General features: G+C 49.4%; 1 long non-coding RNA gene across 1 annotated transcript; it reads left to right on the forward strand.

The window, feature by feature from the left end:
- Positions 1 to 6,522: 6,522 nt before the first annotated feature.
- On the forward strand, positions 6,523 to 7,186 carry LOC120501132. Its single transcript, XR_005627230.1, has 2 exons — positions 6,523 to 6,843; positions 6,926 to 7,186. It is a non-coding gene; the product is annotated as an uncharacterized LOC120501132 (long non-coding RNA).
- The last annotated feature ends 5,754 nt before the right edge of the window (positions 7,187 to 12,940 follow it).

The raw sequence follows: 12,940 nt of genomic DNA on the forward strand, positions 1-12,940 counted from the left end.
TTTTAAAAGCACAGAAAAAAGTTAGCTTAGAATGATAGCCTCATGAGTTAGACAGCATTCTCAGACTCTATTTTTTCACCTATAATATTAATGTATGGCCCTAAACCCACAGTGGAAGAGGCTGATTTTTGAAAGGGGGAGTGATGCTGAGCACTCTGTCATCTCCAGCCGTATCAGAATCAAGGGGATTAAAAATATAAGCCTTCCTTCTGAAGGAAGGCTTATATTTTGCAGTGCCAAACTTGGGTTAAGGACCCCTCATGAGCACAGGAGTGATGCTGAGCTCTCTATCATCTCCAGCCATATCAAAATCAAAGGGATCAGGAGATGCTTACTCCTTCTGAAGGAAGGCTTATATTTTGCAGTGCCAAACTTGGGTTAAGGACCCCTCATGAGCACAGCTGTGGGCAGAAGTGAGTCCTTCAGCTGTCAGACTGCCTTGCACTGAGAAGCTGATGCTGCCACTGACATGTCATTGTCGCCTCTAACAGCAGCATTTGGTCTCACTCTAACCCACAGCATCAGGTATTCTCCACAGCCTCTGTGCCAATTTCATCCAGTTGAAGATAAATGACCTAAAGTACGTTCTAACAGCTGAAAAGAAATTACTGGTTTGTTGTTTTTATCATTTAATCAATGAACAGGGATGCCATGAGTCTTCAGCCTATGAAACCACACTGTTCAGGTTTTAATTTCAAACTTAAACACTCTCTTTATCCTGAAACCAGCCTTTTATCTGGGCTTGGGGTTTTCCTTAATATTTTTAGCAATTGAAGACACAGATTGCTTGGGAACAGGTGAGTTGGATTTTCATATGGCTCACAAGCCCCTTTGTTGGGAAGGTGGTTTGGAGAATTTTGCTTCTGCACAGTGGTCTGGGTTTGGTCTTTATTGTGCAGTTCCCAGTAATTTCATTACCCTTTCCCCTGTGCCTCTAACAGCACTGTTGGCAGCACAGAAAGGATCCCCAGGACCCAAAGGATCCCCAAGACCAGCATCCTCTGTTTTGAGAAAGGCAGAGGGATAAATGGGGCATCAGAGGAGTAAAATGGGATAGAAGGAAGGATGCAGGACACTCACGTACTGTGGGAGGGAGGGTAATGAAGGGGAATGGCTCTTCCTTGCACCAAAAACATCATCTGGGGCTGCAGCTCACTGCTTGCTCCACAGCCATCTGGATCCAGGGCTTCAGTCAACATCCAGTGGGCAAGAAGCTGCCCTCAGTCCAAATATCACCAAGAAATGGAAAATCTTGAGAGAGGAAGAGTCCTTGAAAGGCAAAGGACCAGCACTGGACAACCCTCCATAACTTCAGTCAACACCCAGTGGGCAATGCAAGAAGCTGCCCTCAGTCCAAATATCACCAAGAAATGGAAAATCTTGAGAGAGGAAGAGTCCTTGAAAGGCAAAGAATGATGTGGTGCTGTTTAGATGAGCTTGGGAGGCACAGTCATGGCTGGGTTTTGATGCAAGCTTCTCCCACATCTGCAGATGCCTGGGCCAGTACCTCAATCATATAAGGAGGTAAGGGAAAACCTGGGTTCTGAGGGAGCCTCTGAACAAAAGAGCAAAGGAAATCCATCCTGGAGAAGATGAGCACACTGGAGAGGCTTCCTAATTTTATTTTGATGCAGATTTTGCTGAAGTGGAAATCTGCATTTGCACAGAGAGCAGAATGTGGCCCAGGATGGACTACTGTCCCACAAAGGTGATGGCTTTGTGAAAAGGGAACTGGCACCCCAATATGCTTCTCCCCTTGGGTTCCAAAACTGTAGAAATAAAAAGCACTCTGACCCACGGTATTTACTGGGCTTGGCTTTGCTGGGAGGACCTGGACACCCCCTCAGACCTGGCATCAGCACAGCCCCACTGTGTACTCTCTTGACTGTGCGTCTCCCATGGACTTCTGGACAATAATGTTTATTAAAAGAATTTTACTAAAGGGACACTTGAAAACTATCATTGTTTTTCACAGAAAACTCATAAAGTGAGCCATTAAAATGAAGACCTTCAAAGATTTAAACAATTTTATTTTATAAGAAAATTTTATGCTGTTTCTATTTCGTTAATCCACAGGGGGAAAAAATTGAATGGAACATTTCTTGTTAGGGTTTATTTGTTTATTTATTTATTTTTCAACCAGACAGGCATTTTTTCTAAAAAAAAAACCAAAAAAAAACAGAGAGAGAGAGAGCTATGCAGTTGTATAGATTTTCATGGCTCATCTCCTGGGGCTGGAAAATGGAGTGCAAAGGGTGACTGTAACTTATTGATCAGCCAGTGGATAACTGCAGGCAGTGCTGGTATGCAGGGCTCCCACGTGGGACAGATGCCAGTCAGTGTGGGCTGCTTTAGCAATGGGACCATTGGAAATATCCCCCAGCCTTGTGCACTTTCCTGGGAATTGCTGGCAGCTTTAGGGACCTTCTTCAGACCCTCATGGCTAGAACATATTTTGGAGGGACCAAAATGTTCTGGCTGCAGGCTTTGGGAAGTAGTTGTATTTGCAGCTTGCAAAGACTCTGTTTTTCAGTTGTCCAGGATCTGAAAAATAAAGCAGCCGCTGATTGCTATGCAGCAGGGAAAGCTGGAGCATTGCTGGCTCCCACCTGGGCTGTGAGCTGTGTGTGATGGGGATGAGCAGATGTCAGAGAAATCTTTCATTTCCCCCTTCCAGAACATGCTGTCAACCTTGAAACTGCCCTGTCCTGTGCAGAGCTGGGGCCATCTGTGAGCAAAGCCCCCGCACTGCGGTGGCTCTGGCAGTTCACCCTCTGTGCTCGCAGGGACCAAGGCCAAACCCCGTCTTGTCTCGGCTGCTCAAGGCCACGCTCTGAAAATAAAGCTGCAGCTTGGAGGCAGTCCTGGCTGTTGATGGTCAGGGAGTGCCACAGGCAGCCCGGGAATGAGCCTCGATGTAACCCCACCTCAGGGAGCTGCATATATATAGATCCCTGGAAGCAGTTTTCTTCCTTGGCACATCACTCCCACCCATAACTCGCTCCAAACAAACACTCCCTGCTCCCCTGTGTCCTCACTGCTTGGCTTCCAGTAGCTTCTCTCTCTTCCAGGGTAAACAAGGCTCTAAAGTTGAGAAATCTGCTGCTGGAGGGAGGAGGGAAAAGGGGGAAGATCGCCTTGTAAGAAGACTCTGACACATGTTCAGAGATGAGCACCCAAAGTCAGCATCAGCAGGTACCAATCAGCCCTCGAGCCTGGCTCGCAGGGACACGAGGAGCTGGGCTGTGTTTGCAGTGGAGGTCACACCCTGCCACATTCCTGCTGGCTTGTCCTCTTTCCAAAGCAGAAGTGTTGTAAGGCTTCAGGTACAGGTGTGTAAGGAGATCCCTGTATGGGTGTAGCTCTGCTCTTTTCCCAGGGGAAGAGCTGCCCTGCTGCGTGCAGGCAGGGACAAGGCTGCTCCCACGGGCAGATTGATGGTGGCCACAGGAGAGTCACCCTCCACCTCACACTGCCACTTTCCCAAACCCCCTGGGCACAGACACTGTAATCTGTTTGAGTGCAAAATGAAGGGAGTTTACACTGCTGTCTCAGTGGCCAGCACGGAGCTGCTGGTGCTGCTCGGGGTAGAGCAGAGCTGGGAAGGGGGAAGGGGCAATGCAAGAACCTCAGCACTGCCAGCCGTGCTGAGGGAGCAGAGAATGGCAGAACAGTCCTGCTCTTCCCAAACCTCCCTGTGGTGCCTGCAGAGCGAAGGAAGGAGATCTGAAGCAGATCAACACAAAAGAAGCCCACAAGGTTTCCCAGAGCAACTGTATCTTCTTCCTCTTAGCAAGAATAATCACAAAAATAGTTACAATAACAGAGGCATAAGAGTCTAAACCAGTCTGAGATTGCTATTGAACACTGGTGTCACTGGGCTACCTGCCTGCAGAGCACAACCAAAGGGCACCATGGGGAGCTCTGCCTGTCCTGCACTACATTCTGTACTGAGAATTAGGAGGTGCAGGTGCTAAAGCTGCCCACTTTCTTGCCACAAGTTTTTCGGAGTAGTGTGGGGGCACTGAGGCACTTTTCCAAAGGCAGGGTGTTTTCTCTGTAAGGATTTCTTGTCCTGGAAGCCCTTTCTTATCCTCAACACTAGAAAAACTTTAAAACAAAAAATCTACTAAGAGCTACCAGAAATTCCTTATCCCAATCATTTTGAAGTAGTGATGGTGTTATTCCCACTTAATCCCAGCAGCATTGCAGCAGGTAACAGGCCATGTTTCTGTGACTGCAGAAACCAAGCAGTTCACATTAGAAAGTTATTTTTTTTTCTCCTTTCTCCTTTCCCATACCAAGCCTCCATCACAGTTTTCCTCTGTGACCATGAGCAAGTCAACATTCACAGCTCTGCTTGTTGCCAGCAAGTGGCTTTCCTATTTTCCATCTCAAAGGAAGATAAAGAAGAATAGCTAATGTCCATAAAGGGTTTTGAGATGTTGTCATAGAAGGTGTTTGGGAAATGTGAAATAGTTGTGATCCTAAATTTAGCTCTGAAAGTCATGCAGCCCAGTTTCCTGGCACAAATACCAGAGAAAGTCTTGAAATCTGAACATTTTCCAATTGCAGCCACAAGCTGGAGGCTGCAGTAGCCACGGGTGGTTCTGGGAATCTCTGGCTGTGCCTCCTGCAAGTCCTTTGTCTTGCTGAGAGCCCAGAGCTCCCACTTCATCCCCAGCTGTTCCCACCAGCAACACAAAACACCAGCAGTTTCTGTCCTTGTTCTGATCATGATGCCTCTATATTGGCCCTTCAAGAGCCCATTGTGATAAGATTATTTTTCAAATCTAATAGAAGTGGCAAATTTAGGAGAATGACAGTGTTCAAACCAGTCTACTCAGGGACAATATGCAAAATCTTTCTTGGGATAAATCTTTTAGGAGAAACATGGTGATTCATTTTAGATCTTCTACTTCGAGATATATTCCTTCTTTCCTTAATTTTTGTTAGTCCACAGAAGACAGCTCATCCTGGCCAAGACTCCATGATGAAGGTGTTAGGATTCCTTTGTTCACCTTTTATGGGTTAAATGCCAGACAGGTTAATAAAGAAGATTGGTTCTGCTTAGACAGCAAAATACGGTATTAAGTGGAACTTGGAGCTAAGTTCCTAAGTCAATTTTAAAAGGGTGTAATTTAATCCTTGAGGTACTTAGCTTCTGCTGACACGTTGCTTTATTTTTTTAAGTGCCTACTGCACAAGTGCCTGAGTGGAGAAACAATTGTTTGACGGAAAGTTGATGTAACTCCTGTCACAAAACATTGATCATAATCCAGAAACCAGGTGTGGCTCTGCCCAAACTGGAGGTGCTTGGTTTCTTCACCAGTTGCAGCTTTGTGTGGCAAAGGCTGCAGCAGGACTGTGGGCAGCCCGGGGAGTGCACCTGCTGAATGTGCATCACCGTTTAAAAATAAAAAGGGAGAGAAAAGAATAACACGGAAAATATTGCAAGGTCAGCAGATGGCAGGGGAAGGACTCATGCCTGGGCAGGGGGTTTGGGCAAGGACAGGACAAATACTGGGATGGAGGCATAGCCACGTAAAGAGGAGGTGTCTGGGATGTTCTGCAGCCCAGAAGTAATGGAGAAGCCTCCAGGTGCCGTAGTGGCATTACATCCAGTATTCAGCTCTAATGTTTTTGCCTGTTAGATTGGCTCTATTTCAGCATTGCAGCAAAGTTTCAGCCCGTGTACCCAGCCTCAGATACCCTCTGCTGCAATGCAAACATGATTGATTCAGCCCCACTGAAGCTGAGGGGGACCTGCAGATTTGGTTAACTTTTAAGTGCTTGAATGATCAGGCCCCAGATCAAGTAAAAAAGCCATAGCAATAAAAGAAATCACAAGAGGAAGAAGAAAGGAGAAAGAAGGAATAATTAATTTTGCTGCTGTAGGTCCAGAACCTGGCATGGCTTGAGGCCATGGAATGTATAAGATGTATGCATTGAATCAGTTGCCAGTTCTGCAGAGATCTCATTGCTCATGTCATAATTCACATTATTTTTTCTCCATTTTCTGTGGAAGAATCTGTCTGAATTAAAGTTCAGTTGAGCAAATGAGGGTATAGAAGAAAGCTGAAGAGCAGTAAGACCCAAGTCTGGACCACAGGTGTTCTGTAGGGGTTGTAGTATTGACAAATAAGATATATGGGTGGGAAAAAAAACCAACCTAAAAACATTAAGAGAGAAAATGTTTTATGACATAATCGTTATGCCATTGACTTTGTGCTGGGAAAGAGTGCTGAGCTGCACTGCAGGAAGCAATGGCAGGCTCAAGCTCCAAGGAGGTGTTTTTTTCCTTTCTGACCCTGGTTTATCTCTGACCAGCACAACAGTAAGTGGTTTTGGAATAGTTTTGGAGAAAGCAGCATAAACACACTGACGGCACATGGAAAGGGTGTTGTAGGGGAGGTGTAACTGTAAGGAGGGTTTGGTATTGCTAAATGAATATTTAAAGCAAGTATCTGATAAGTTCTTCACTGGCAGTTTGACTTGTGAGTCATGTTGCACAGTCCCCAGCCATGCCCCTCTCTATTTATAAAGTCATGCCTTGCTATATCTGACTTGCCAAATAAGCCTTTCAAGTTGTGGAGGGGATTCTGGTGGCATAGTGTGGGAACCAGGGAACAATTTGGAGGGGTAAGGGAAATTAGACAGGACACCACAAATCACTGCATGCTGAGTGCCCTCTGAAGACCAGATCAAATGGGCTGCCAGGCTTTTTCACCATGAAAAATTCCAGGAGGCAGGAGTGGATGGCTTCAACCTGCTGGGCACAAGGTGGAGGAAGAGGAGCAGGGTGAAGGTTCATCTGAGCCAAGCCCCTGCAGGTGTTCCAGGGTGAGTGGAGGAGCAGGGGGAGGTCGTTGCAGGGAAGCATGGCAACAAAGCCAACAGCCAGTGCTTTTCTCCCTGTGCACAGTGCCTGGAGGGAGGCTGGGGAGCTGCTGCAGCTCTGGAGTGGAGTGGAGCCTCAGTGGGGGTCCCTGCCTGCATCTGCCCTGGCCCCTGCCACACACGGGAGCCCTTTCCAGGTCACTGCCCCGCAGCTGGCTGTGGCTGTGGGGTGCCTCGGTGCTGACAGGGCTGAGATGTGCAGGACAGGAGGGACACATCTCCAGAGCTGCATCCTCCTCCCCAGCTGGCTGGAGCTGCAATAAAGCGTGTTTCCAAATGCTGACAACATACTGGTCATCAAGTATGTGCAGGACAGGAGAGATGAGGCAAAAGGACATGAGGAATGCAGTGGAAATTGTACTGGGAAGCACAGCAGGGGTGCCAATAGAGGTAGAAGGAAGAGTCCTGACCTGCTTTTTCTATCTCCTCTTCACAGACAACAGACAAGGAGGGACAAACACATGCAAATTGCTTTTAAGAAGTGGTTTGGATGAATGCATGACCTTATTTTTTTCCTGCCAGTCCTTTTTCCATAGTGGTCATCTGCAGATGACTGGTAAATGAGAGATGAGGGCTGAATGTGGGACACACATACATCCTGAGTCTGCCTTTGCAGAAATAGGGCCCCATCATGTGTAATGATTACCTGGGGAGACAAATGCCATCACTCCAAATGTCCCCCCCTTCCTCCTTCTTCCTCCCACTTTCTATACTGAGCATGATGCCATATGGTCTGGAATATCCCTTTGGTCAGCTGGGGTCACCTGTCCTGGCTGTGTCTCCTCCCAGACTCCCATTCTCCCCAGCTTCCTCACCAGTGTGGCAATAGAAGCAGCAGAAAAGGCCTTGGTTCTGTGTAAGCCCTGCTCAGCAATAACAAAAACATCTCCACATTATCAATCCTCTGTTTTGCACAAATCCAAAACACAGCCCCTTACTGGCCACTGTGAAGAAAATTAACTCTACCTTAGCCAAAACCAGCACCTTGGAAAGCAGATCCATGGGGTTACAGCATCGCCTCTTTCTGAGATTTTAGTGACTGAAGGAATTATTTTCATTCCTGCTTCCCTCTTTCTGTGTGCAGGAGCTAACTACTTTCTGCTGGATGTGGTTTGGCTCTGAAGGACTTCACAGGAAGCCAGTTTCTTTCCTGTCTAGCTCAGCAAGGCAGCACTGCCATAGTGTTTGTTCACCTACCCTGAGTGCCTTCTTCCAAAGAGGTCTTGGAGCAGACAATGGGTCTGAGCACCATGGGGACAGCATCTGGAAGCAGTCACACAGGGCTCTACACCTACAAATGAATGTTTCATTCATTTGAGCCAGAGGAATATGTTTCTCTGGTCTTGCAGGGCATGGGGACCAGAATTTTGGGTTGACAAGGATGCTCACACAGCTGTGGGAATGCCAGGAGCACAGTCCAGAGCCCCAGACTCCCAGTGTCCTCTCTCAGGACAAAAGCCAGCCACCTCATCAGCCACTGCTAGCAAAATGCCCTGCTCAGTAAGCTTCTCCTATGAGCTTGGCTCAGTGAAGAATTTTTAGCTCTATATCTCCCAAGTTTCTCAGTGTCCATCATCTCTGACCCAGGGCAAGTGGGGCAGCAGGTGAATGCTGGTGCTGGGGCAGGATCTGATGCTGGGGCAAGGTCTGACAAGCTCCCCAACCAGCTCCTTTGCTGCTCCAGAAACAGCCCCCTACACCACCCTTGGCCCCCCTCAGTGGCAAAATCAGCACGTAATTTTCCAGCAGCTGCCTGGCTGATGCTTACAGTGACACCTCTGGACATGGATGGCTCACTTTGTGTGGGGTGGCAGGGACAAGGGGCTCAGGGCACCAGGGTGGGTTTTGCAGGGAGAAGTCTGGTTCACAGGAGGCTCATGCTGGATTCCCACCAGCAGGCTGGGGAGATGAAAGCCAGCCTAGCACTGCTCTCCAGAGCCAACAGGTTCCCGTGCTGAGTGGATAATTCATTACAAACAATACATGCAGATGGCAGCACTCCCTGGGGGAGCAGCTCACAAGTGGTGCACAGGTTCTCTTCAAGAGCATCCATTTGTCAAAACCATTCTCAAGATAATTTCTGGTGCTTCAAAGGGATGCTGTGTTTCAAGCTGGGGCTTTTTCCACTGGGCACAGATTTTGCTTGCTCCCCATCCTCTGAGAACTGAAATCTGCGTGCCAAGCCTGTGACAGCAGAACTGAGGTACCCTTCTTGTAGGGATGCTGCAGGATCCACAGCTGCTTTTTGATTGCAGCTGGACTTTTTGGTGACTGTCCTGGTGAGGAGGTTACTTTGCTGGAGGATGGAGGGCACCAGAGGGGACAAACAGTTGCTGAGAGACAAATGTATTAAATTTTTAATCTGAGGAAATGGCCGTTGTGTTTGCTTTTCTGTATTTTAAATCAGTATTGGGTTTGCTGGACAGCTGGATTGCCTCCCAGGAAGTGATGAGGAAACCCTTTAGACACGATGGGCGATTTTACAGAATGTTGTGCGTTGTGAGGGGCTGCAGATACTGCAGATACTACATCCTGCTCCCCAAGGCAGGCTGGTGCTTTAACCACACAGCTGGAGGAGGCTTGGGCTGGCGGGTGTGTGTCATGCAGCAGGGAGCGGGGCTGCAGGACAGTGCCAGACAGGCCGGGATGGGCTGACAGCAGCTCCGATGGCTTCACAGCGGTGCTGACAGCGCTGAGCCCCTGCCCAGGGCTGTCCTGCCGCCGGCAGTCACCAGCGGGTCCCCGGCATGCGCCTCACCCTCCCCGGGGTGTCCTGCTCTTCCTTGCCTTGCAGCAGCATTCCTTCCAGCTCCCCCAGGCAGAGCCGGGGCATGCGATGTTATTTACCCAGGCCCAGAAAGTCCTTTTCCAAAAAGAAAACTGCAAAGCTGGTGAGAGGTTGGTAGTGCTTAGCACGTATGTGTGGGCTCCGGCTGCTGGCCGGGGTTGCTACCAAGGCAAAGGAAGGGGCACGATAAGACTTTAATCTCCCTCCTCGCTGCGGGATAAACGAAGCCTGGCTGCGGCGGCATTTCCCAGCCCGGTATCCGAAAGGCTGACCACACGCCTCTCCCGGGCTGCCGAGAGCTGCTCTCGGGGGTTTGCACATCTGCAGACTCCAAGGGGTTAAAAATAGATCCCACCCCGCTGATGGCACATTTTATGTCCATTTAAAGGTGTGCCAATCATTTCCATCCTCCGTGAGACCTGAGCAAATGCCTTCATGGTGCTGGCATTTTGTTCAAGGCTCTTTCTCCTTCCTAAGCCCGCGGCTGCCCGGGCTGGCTCCCCACTCTGGGCGCTATTTCGGGGGGCTGCGTTTGCCCCGGCTGCCCTGCTCTGAACGAGCAGCTGCGGTGTGATCGCTGGCATGTCTGTGCTGCTCCTGCCGCAGCCCTGCCCCGACACACAGCCAGCAGATAATAGGTTTGTTTTTCTGAGCAAGCCAGGGAACTGCTCTCCAAACGAGTAAAATATTTTTGATTTTTTTTTTCTTTTTTACAAGCCAGAGAGTGCTGTTAGAAAAGCACCATCCTTTCTGCTACTCGTTCGCGTTGGCCGCGTGGGATGGTTGTGCCTTTCGGAGCGGACATCCCAGCATTGTTCCTCTGGCACACGTGGTCCCCCAGGAGTCCTCCCTGAGTGCTATAGGAAACACCTGGGGCTGGACCTCTGTGCTCCAGCCACCCCATGAAGCGAGCTGGAGCGAGCCCAGCCCTGGCCCTGCCTCTGGAGCTGCAGGGTGGGCACCCGCAGTGCCCCCTCCCCACGGCCGGCAGGGTCCAGCCCTGGTCCAGCAGGTCAGGGAATTTCCCACCCGTGGCTCCTGGGCCCCAGGAGGCTGCTTAGGGTGTGGATGGGGTGATCACAGCACACAGCCGGGCACCTGAGCATGTTTGGAAGAAGCAGAAGCAGAAGCAAAGAGGAGCTGCTGCCGGCTCTGCTGTGGAGAAGAGCAGTGAGTGGGGGCTGGCACCGATGTGGTGGCACTGGTCTGCACCCTTTGAGGCATGTGCTGCTGCTGCTTTGGCAGGGAGAGGGGAGCAGGGAGCAAGGCAGGAGCCCATGGCAGGGGGATACCAGCAGGTTTCCTCCCCAGGGTGATGCTGGCAGGAGCCCTGTGCTGCTTGAGAAGGGGCTTTCTCTGCTGGCATCTGCCAGCTCACGCACAGACCAGGCCACCACCTCATGCCATATGAAACCCAAGGAAGCTTGGATAATCTCCAAAGGGTGGATGAAATTCCCATATCAAGCAAGCTTCACTGTAGCTCTGCTGAAGTCCAGGGAGGTTTGCCTTTGTGGGAAGACCTGGGTACTTTTAAAAGGGGCTCCATTCCTGCCCCAGGATCCCCCAGCCAGTCAGCGTGGCTGAGACCATATTAGGGATCCTCTCCCTGAGCCTGAACTGCTTGTTTCCACCAGGTTCCCCACAGGAAGGCTCCCTGAAAGGTTCCCCCCTGCACTGTCTTAATGAGGCAGTGAAGGCAGCATCTTTGGGGTGAGAGGCAGGGACAATGCTTGTCCTCCAAGCCAGCACTCATCCCAAATGGGTAAAAGTGAGGACAAGCCAAGGTGCCAGCGGGGAGAGAAGGGGGAGTTGTCAGCCTGTGCCCAGCCTACTGCTTGTGATTTTCCAGCTCGCCTTTCTCTTCCTCACCACCATTTCCCAGTTTTTTCTGCTGCTCCTGTGCAATCTTGGAAGCAATTTAGAAACTTATCTCAGCAGCCTTACCCGTGTTCAGAGCTGAACCCTGGAAGTGACTGGCTTTATTTGGGATGAAATTCTGCACCAAGAAGCTGGAACTCCTGCTCACCTGCCTTACCCGTGTTCAGAGCTGAACCCTGGAAGTGACTGGCTTTATTTGGGATGAAATTCTGCACCAAGAGGCTGGAACTCCTGCTCACCTGCAGGGTACTGCTGCTAGGGCAGGTTAACCCCTCTCAGGAGCTTCCTGCATAGTTTTCCTCTTGCCCTCATTGTAGCATCCTCCTCCACCCATGTGCTCATCGGGATCTGGGGCATCCTTTGGGACTTCTTCTCTAGTGATCTGGGAAAGAACTTCAAAAATATTAGTTTTTCTGAACTGGTGCTGGAGGTGCTTCAGAAAAAAAATGAGGTAGCTGTGGCAACCTTCACAGACTGATTTCAATGCACATGGTCATGGCACTGCGATCCATAGGAGTTTATGTTCAGATGACGGTATTTTTGTGTTGAAGGCCCACTTGTTTCCAGGAGGAGGAACAATGAAATTAGGTTGCAGAGATTTCACAAACTGACAGTGAAATCAGTGCAGAGCCAGCACTGAGCTACCAATAATTTCTGGTGTTTCAAACCATATTTGGTAATATGAACTTGAGCCAGCCTTGTTCCCCAGCCTTCTCATTGGAAATTCTCTGAAGCTTTTTCAAGCATTAAATTATTCTCTACAGATCATTTGTTATTACCCATCAATTTACTGCTTGGGAAACTGATCCATCACTGTGCAGGCTGCTGTTAGATGCAGGACTGGCACTGGGCCACCATATGGGGAATTGTGAGGCATGGGTTCCTATGCTGGAAGAAACATCCCAAAGCCATAGGAACAGCTTCTGTCCCCATCACCCAGAGGCTGACTCTAGCCCAGCAGTGACGGTCTGAAGGACTGATCTTCCAGAACTCATAATTTCAGCAGCACTCCCCTACTGCTGTGAGATGGGGAGCAGGTTGCAGCACAGGTGTCTCTGTTTTGCCCCAAACATTTATGTTCTCTCAGTGACAGGTGGGCTCTCAGACATAGCCTCTAAATGGTGGAGATTTTGAATCCCTTGCTTGTAGCAAATGCTGTACCAGCCTCTTGGGTGTCTCCCAGAGCCAAAAGAAGGAGATGAAGATGTACTGGGATTGAAAAAGGAATATGAGCAGAAACAACAAAAGTAATCCTGTCCAGTAGCCAGATGGCTGCCCAGAGCTCCAGAGGGAAGGGAGTATGAGCCTAGAGCAGCTTTGGGCAGCCATATGAGCTTGAGATAAGACTGAAGGAGTGTGTGGGCACAGCAACTT

The sequence above is a fragment of the Passer montanus genome, unplaced genomic scaffold, assembly GCF_014805655.1.
Source record: "Passer montanus isolate IOZ18808 unplaced genomic scaffold, ASM1480565v1 scaffold2, whole genome shotgun sequence".
Classification (NCBI taxonomy): domain Eukaryota; kingdom Metazoa; phylum Chordata; class Aves; order Passeriformes; family Passeridae; genus Passer; species Passer montanus.